The sequence below is a fragment of the Artibeus jamaicensis genome, unplaced genomic scaffold (genome assembly GCF_021234435.1).
Source record: "Artibeus jamaicensis isolate MK-2021 breed Jamaican fruit bat unplaced genomic scaffold, CSHL_Jam_final contig_2259, whole genome shotgun sequence".
Classification (NCBI taxonomy): domain Eukaryota; kingdom Metazoa; phylum Chordata; class Mammalia; order Chiroptera; family Phyllostomidae; genus Artibeus; species Artibeus jamaicensis.
The window spans coordinates 4,273,303-4,280,678 of record NW_026521468.1 but is presented as its reverse complement, the minus strand read 5'-3'; positions in this window follow the sequence as shown (position 1 = coordinate 4,280,678).

Sequence of the window (7,376 nt, the reverse complement as noted above, 5' to 3'; positions counted from 1 at the left end):
TTTATAATTGCATCTGAAAATACCTAGGAATAAATTTAACCGAGTGTAAAGGACCTTACTCAGGAAATTATAAGACACTGAAAAAAGAAACTGAAGAAGATACAAATAAGCAGAAGTAAAAAATCAATATCATTAAATGTCCATACTACCCAAAACAATGTATAGATTCAATGCAATTCCTATCAAAATACCAATGGTATATTTCACAGAACTAGAACAAATATCCCAGGAATTTATATGGAACCACAATAAACCCTGAGCGATCCTGAGAAAAAAGAACAAAGTTGGAGAAATCATGCTACCTGATATCAAACTATACTACAAGGCCATAGTAATCAAAACAGCATGGTAGTGGCATAAAAAAAGACATATAGATTAATGGAAAAGAACAAAGAGCCCAAAAATAAACTCATGCTTTTTAAAAAAAAATTTATTTATTTATCTTTAGAAGGGAAGGGAAGGAGAGAAGGAGAGAAACATCAATGTATGGTTGCTTCTGGTGCATCCCCTGCTGGGAACTGGCCTGCAACCCAGGCATGTGCCCTGATGGGGAATTGAACCTCGATCCTTTGGTTCCCAGGCCCGTGCTCAATCCACTGAGCTACACCAGCCAGGACAAAACCCAGGCTTTTATGGTCAGTTAATATTTCACAAAGGAGGCAAGAACATACAATGAAGTAAAGATAGTCTCTTCAATAAATGGTGTTAGGAAAACTGGACAGATGTATGCAAAAAAACCCCAAATGAAACCAGATGACCTTCTTATACCATACATAAGAATAAACTCAAAATGGATTAATGACTTAAATGTAAGACTCAAAACCATAAAAATCCCAGAAGAAAATATAGGCAGTAAAATCTCAGACTTTTTTTTTTGTAGCAATATTTCCTCTGACATATCTCCTTAGGCAAGGAAAACAAACAAAAAAAGTGAGACTGTATCAAACTAAAAAATTTTGCACAGCAAAGGAAACCATCAACAAAAAGAAAGACAACCCACTGAATGGGAGACCATATTTGCTAATGATACATCAGATAAGGGGTTAATATTCAACATTTATAAAGAACTTATAAAACTCAACACCAAAAAACAAACAATCCAATTTTTTTAAAAAACAGGCAAAGGACCTGAATAGACACTTCCCCAAAGAGGACATACAGATGGTCAATAGATGTATAAAAAGATGCTAAACATCACTAACTATCAGAGAGATGCATATTAAAACCACAATGAGGTTTTATTATCAGTAAATCTACAAACGACAAGTGCTGAAGAGGCTGTGGAGAAAAGGGAACCCTTGTGCACTGTTGGTGGGAATGCGGACTGGTGTAGCCGCTGTGGAAAGTGGTACGAAGTCACCTCAAAAAATTAAGAATGGATCTGCCTTATGATCCAACAATTCCACTTCTGGGAATACATCTGAAGAAACCCAAAACACTAATTCGAAAGACTATACGCACCCCTATGGTCAATGCAGCATTATTGACAATTGCCAAGATGTGGAAGCAGCCGAAGCATTCATCAGATGAGTGCATTAAAAAAAGCTATGGGACTTCCGGCCAAGATGGAGGTGTAGGTAGACACACTGTGCCTCCTCACACAACCAAAGGAAGGACAACAACAATTTAAAAACAGAAAACAACCAGAACTGACAGAAAACCGAACTGTATGGAAGTCTGACAACCAAGGAGTTAAAGAAGACACATTCATCCAGACTGGATGGAGGGGTGGAGATGGGTGGCCGGGCCAAGAGGACTCAACTCACTGCAAGGCGGCAGCTGGAGGACCCAGCAAGGTGACGGATTGTGGAGCGGGGTGTGCAAGGCTGCAGCGGGTGGACCCTTCCAGGTGGCGAATTGTGGACTGGGCGGTCCCACATTCACGTGTAGATAAACTGGGATGAACAACTCGGGAGCAAAACAGACCTCGCAACCCAGGGCCCGTACGCAGGGAAATAAAGCCTGAAACCTCTGACTGAAAACACCTGTGAGGGTTGAGGCGGCAGGAGAAACTCCCAGCCTCACAGGAGAGTTTGTTGGAGAGACCCACATGGTGCTAGAATGTACAAAAACCCACCCACTGGGAATCAGCACCAGAAGGGCCCACTTTGGTTGTGGGAAGTGGGGGAAGTGACTAAAATCCATCAGAGATCAGAGCAAGCACCATTGTTCCCTCTCAGACCCCACCCCCACATGCAGCATCACAACCCAGGGACTGGGTTGCCCTGCCCTGGTGAAGGCCTAAGGCTCCGCCCCTCACACAAAACAGCCGTGGCAAGACAAAAAAAAGGCCCAAATGAAAGAACAGATCAAAGGTCCAGAAAAAAATACATTTAAGCAACCAAGAGGTAGCCAGCCTATCAGATGAACAGTTCAAAACACTGGTAATCAGGATGCTCACAGAATTGGTTGAATTTGGTTGCAAATTAGATGAAAAAATGAAGGTTAGGCTAAGTGAAACGAAGAAAAATGTACAGAGAACCAACAGTGATGAGAAAGAAACTGGGACTCAAATCAATGGTGTGGAGCAGAAGGAGGAAAGGAACATCCAACCAGAAAAGAATGAAGAAACAAGAATTCAAAAAAAATTGAGGAGAGGCTTAGGAACCTCCAGGACATCTTTAAATGTTCCAACATCTGAATTATAGGAGTGCCAGAGGGAGAAGAGGAAGAGCAACAAGTGGAAAAGTTATTTGAACAAATAATAAAGGAGAACTTCCCCAATCTGGCAAATGGAATAGATTTCCGGTAAGTCCAAGAAGCTCAGAGAGTCCCAAAGAAGTTGGACCCAAAGAGGAACACACCAAGGCACATCATCATGACATTACCCAAGATTAAAATGAAGGAGAGAATCCTAGAAGCAGCAAGACAAAAGGAGACTGTCACCTACAAAGGAGTTCCCATGAGACTGTCAGCTGATTTCTCAAAAGAGACCTTACAGGCAAGAAGGAGCTAGAAAGAAGCATTCCAAGTCATGGAAGGTGAGGACCTATATCCAAAATTGCTCTATCCAGCAAAGCTTTCATTTAGAATGGAAGGGCAGATAAAGTGCTTCTCAGATAAGGTCAAGTTAAAGGAGTTCATCATCACCAAGCCCTTATTATATTAAATGTTAAAGGGATTTATCTAAGAAAAAGAAGATAAAAATATAAGCAGTAAAATGACAACAAACTCACAGTTATTAACAACCACACCTACACAAAACCAAAAGCAAACTAAGCAAACAACTAGGACAGGAACAGAACCACAGAAATGGAGATCACATGGAGAGTTAGCAACAGGGAGTGGGAAGGGGAGAGAGGGGGAAAAGGTACAGAGAGTAAGTAGCATAGACGGTAGGTACAAAATACACAGGGGGAGGGCAAGAATAGTATGGGAAATGTAGAAGCCAAAGAACTTACATGTACGACCCATGGACATGAACTAAAGGAGGGGAATGTGGGTGGGAGGGAGTGTGCAGGGCAGAGGGGAGTGAAGGGGGAGAAATGGGACAACTGTAATAGCACGGTCAATAAAATATATTTAAGGAAAAAAGCTATGGTACATTTACACAAAGGGACACTATTCCGCCATTAAAAACAAAGGAAACTCTACCCTCTGCAACAGCATGGACAGACCTGGAGAGCATCATGCTAAGTGAAATAAACCAGTTAGAGGAAGACAAATGCCATATGATTTCACTTGTAATATGGAATCTAGTGAACAAAATAAACTAACAAACAAAACAGAAACAGATTCATAGATACAGAGAAGAGACTCACAGCTGTTCGAAGGGAGGGAGGCGGGAGACTGGGTGAAAAAGGTGAAGGGATTAAGGAAAAACCCTCACAGACATCAGTATGGTGATTATGGTGACACCAGGGGGTGGGGTGGAGGGGATGTCAGAGAGAGTAAAGGGGTGATAAACGATGGTGGTGGTGAACACGCAGTACAATACACAGATGAAATATAGAATTGCATCCCTGAAACCGATATAATTTTATTAACCAATGCCACCTCAATAAATTCAATTAAAAAATCAAAGTATTTAATAAAATGACTAAATCAACAGGCCTCCATTTTTGCAGCTATAAAATGAGAGGACTAGCGTAGGAAATCTCTGAGCCCCTCTTGAGCTGAGCCAGACTATAATTCCAGGGGGGTCCCAAGAGCCCCCACAAATTGTTAGCTTCCCTTGGTAAAGCCCCACATTGGTCTGGCCTGTCTTCTCCTGTTGGCAGGCATCCCGAAAACCAGGGGCATGCTGGCAGGACAGATATCACCAGGTCCCTCATTGGAGCAAGTTAGGCAGAAGAGGAAGTGGGTGTCAGTTTCTGAATGGGTCCTTGATGGGCATCCACAGAGGCACGAGGGCCTCCCCGCTTCCTGCCCAGCTGGCTGGCTGGAGCCTTGAGCTGTTCCTGGCCCCACCCAGGAGCTGAGGGTCAAGGGCACCCCAACCATTGCCGCTACATTGCCAGTTCTATCAAGAAAGACTCCTGGCCCTGAACAAAGGGGAAACGACAGAAAGGAGGTGCCACCACCTGCCTGAATTCCTGTGCTCGTTTGGGGCACAAGAATACACATATACAATATGCCAGGTCCTGTTTCTAGCCTGTCCCCCCCCCACCCCGCTCCAGGGGATTGGTCCTCTGACCCCCTACCCAGGTTGGAGCGGGCATTGCCGGCTGGGATTGATGACCAGGCCTCACAGGTGCACACGCAGCCGTCCATGGGCGTGGCAGCAAAAGGCCAGGTAAAGTGTGAGCCCCTTTCTAAGCCAACGACCTGTGAGACTGGAATCGTGGGACAAGTGGCTATGTCTCCCTCATGCCAACTTCTTTCTCCCTGAGCCTTAGAACTGGCACTGCCCAGAGTAACAAGTCCATGGGCACTGGAGTTGGAGGAACCAGAGCCTTTAATTCGCAGGCACGGTGCGAATTAAAGGGGGAGTAATCGGCAGAACAGTCACTTCCCTGGGGCAGGGGGAGAGGTCTGCCATTTGGGGGATGGGAGGAAGCTCAGACACACTGACCTGGCAGGAGGCTCTGGGCCCATGAGGCATCGATCCACATAGGAGGGACCGGAAGAACCTGGTGCTGAAATCAGGATTCTCTAAAGACATCAGGCTGCGCCCACACCCGCCCCCTGCCACCACCACCCAAAAACTGTCCTGACCCCAGGCCTCAGCCTCCTCCGTAAGATGAGCAAAAATGCATAATGCCACTTAACTTATCACAACTGTAATCAGTTATCAGCTTAGCCTATGTCCTCCCTGACGGCAGGTAAGTTCCCTGAGGACAGGCTGGGTCTGTCTTGCTCCTCATTGTGCCTGCGATGTGCGAGACGCCATGTTGTTGTGATGTTGTTGTGAAAGGGGCGGGGAGAGAATGGAGGGAGGGAAGCCTGGACGGGTAAAGAGCTAGGGGGCAGGGTGGGGGTGGGGCAGGTAGAAAGAGGAGCCCGAACACCATGCTGTTTCCAGAAAGGCCCTTGAGAGTGGGCTGAAATTGCTGACCTGTCAGCTGCCAGCATCAGTGGAGAAGGGGACCTTGGTCTCCCTCGATGGGGCAGGGGGGTCCTCCGCTCAGGAAAGCAGCTTCTGCCTCTCCTCTCGTAACCCCTGGACTTACTCTTGACAGGCCCTGTGCCCCCTCCATTGGGGTGGGGGATGGACAGGGACTGGGAGGCCTGCCTTCTTTCTTCCTCCTCTCCCAGGGGCCCTCCTGTCTCAGGAGGTGGCTCCTCCCACAGGCAGCCCTAGCCCGCATCTCACTGGGATGCTCAATAAGCCCAAGGGTGACGTTAATTGCCATCAGACATTAGGAGCCTAATGAGAATCATCTTCCTTGACGACTCCAGCACCTTCTATCCCCAGGGCCTCTAAGAGCAGGCCAGCCCTCTCCACGCTGCACCTCGGAGCTCCGCACAGATGTGACATGGGGGAGGGGAGAAAACCTCTCATCCCTCTGCAGGGCCCAGGCCTGGCAGAGGTAGCAACAGCCCAAGACAGGGAGGAGGGAGGTTTCCAGGAACTGCCCAAGCCCGTTTTCCAAAAAGAAAATGTCACTTTCCTGGATGAACAGAAAACTCCCAGGGTCAAGAAGTAGGGCCCAGTCAGGCAGACGTGGGGCAGAGACTGAGCACCCCAACTGGCCTTGCTCTGACCTCCTTGGCCCCACCTTGTCTGAGTGAGTGGCGATCCACAAGACCCTCAGCCCTCCCCGCACCCCAGAGGGGGTATGTCCATAGGAATGAAGACCATGTCTCTCCACAGGAGAGTGGGGATGAGGCCCGGCAACTGGAGGTTGGCGGTTGATCCCCAACGATGCTATAAAATCATTGCCATTGATCCGCTCCCTGGCTGACGTTTTGACAGTTGACTTGTCGGGTCTGATCTGGGTTGCGCTCTAATGGAACGGGCCTGCGGTGGGAAAGATCGACGCCCCACCGCCCCTCCCCCTCGTCAGCAGGTGCCTGGGTGAGTGTACCGGAGGGGCAGTTCCCCACCCCCACATCATGTCCCTGTAAGGGCTTGCAAAACAACCTGTAGGAAGGCGCGTCCCCTCCTTTCTGCCCGCCCCCTTCCCCAGCGGAGGAGTTTTCTCCTAGCTGCTCCATCCCGGAACCATGCTGAACCAGCGAGCTCCGGCGCGGCCCGAGAGGGACTGGGCGCGGCCGCTCGGCCGATTCTCCCCAGTGCCCCCCAAAAGCCTCACACAGACTCTGGGGGTCGGGGGTGGGGTGCCCCCTACCCGCGCCTCTGGCAGAGCGGCTGTAAAACACCTCCGGCACCCGGCTGGGAGCGTGCATCCTTTAAAGGGGGACATCGGTGGCTTCAGTGGCTCCTACCCGAGGGAAATGCAGCCGCAGCAATCAGCCCCACTCGGGCCCCAGCGCTAGCCTGCACTGGGGAGAAAAAAAATAAAGCATAAAACAGGGGCGAGCGGAATCGCGAGGCCGGCCCTTCCTGGAGTCTCATTAAGGAGCCGCGCGCGCCCCCAGGCTGGGAATGCGGAATGGACACGTGGACAGGGGAGGGGGAACCGGCGGAGGGGGGGGTGGTCTCTGTGGTGCGTGAGTGGTGGGCCGCGCGCTCCGGGGCCACGTGACCACAGGGAATCTGGGAGGAGGGGGGAGGCGAGCGCGCCGGGCTTGGCGCCCGCTTCTGTCCGGGTGGGCTTTGAATCCCGGACGGGGGAGGAGGGCGGGCGAGCGCGAGTGTGTGTCTCTCTCGAGTCATTTACGGCGGAGCAGCCGGCGCTCGCGCCGAGGCGGCGGCGGCGGCTTCGTGCAACTGTGGCTCCCCCCACCTCCTCTTCCTTTCTGCTCCTTGATTCTTCTCCCCGCACACACGTCCATGGGGAGCCGGCCTCCCTGCTGGCACCTCCTCTCGG